Genomic DNA, 1108 nt, shown 5'->3' with positions numbered 1-1108 from the left:
TAAATTCTGGAATTATTCTGGATTCGTTTGGCCTTTTTTATACATTAATTGAGTTTCTGCGCATTTAATGTGCATAATTCAAATTTGAAATACAAGCACATGCTCCAGTGAACCAAAGTTGTTTGAAAAATCATATTTGTGTCCTTGGGTGAATATCTAGGTCCCATGCAAGAGGTGGGAGTGAAATTCAAACATCTGGGCGTCGTGGCTCGGCCGGAAAGATTGAGAAACTTGGTTTTTTAATTCCTGTAAATCCAAAACACGCCTAAAAATCACGAAACTTGGCATGGTGTGATGACATGGAACCAACATGTTGTGGTAATTTTTCTGTCAGATTTGTGAAGGCACACACATTAGCAATCAACAAAGTCATTTTGGAACAAGTGTTGTCACGCTACAAATCGGAAACACAAGTATTATTGAAACCGTGGGCGTTCTACTTACCAATTACGTGCAGCCACGCGTCCCCTTTTTTTATTGGCTAGGAAGTGTCGTGCGGGGTAGCTATTTGAGTATGGGAGGCGTGCGATCAGACCCCTACGCGTGCTCATCGGGAGGAGAGCCCTTTGACCGCAACCAGCCACGCACCTCCCTCCCAACGTCTCCATTAATGGCGCCCGAGCACCTGTTCTACGGCGTGGCTATATGTCTCACTAGACTGAGATTTAAGAGAGAAAAATGAAAATCTGAAAAGGAAGTTTTGTATGGATCTTGATGTAAGATCCAACGGACCTATATAGCATAGACTGCGACTTATAGAAAGCATGATGAATATAAGGACGATGACAATGGATAATAATTGTCTTACATATTTAGAAACATAATTGAAAAAAGCCACATGCGGCAATGCCCGAAATACACAAGGGCAAAAGAATAAGGAAGACAATGATCTGGCTCGCTGATCTCAACTTTCTTGATGCGTTGCTGCAGGCCGCGGGAACTAGTCTCCACGGAGAGAAGTGACGAGCTCTTTCTTGTCCTCTAGATGTTGCTTGAGAGCATCCACAGATTCCTCCACGAGCCTTCTGTGCTTGATGCGCAGCATGGCATTCTCGTCCATAAGTTCCTCGACGATGACGTTGGTCCTCTTCAACAAGGCAGTGGTCTG

This window comes from Triticum urartu, chromosome 5A (genome assembly GCF_056163025.1).
Source record: "Triticum urartu cultivar PI428250 chromosome 5A, HENAU_Tu73, whole genome shotgun sequence".
Classification (NCBI taxonomy): Eukaryota; Viridiplantae; Streptophyta; class Magnoliopsida; order Poales; family Poaceae; genus Triticum; species Triticum urartu.
This window is presented reverse-complemented; position numbering follows the sequence as displayed.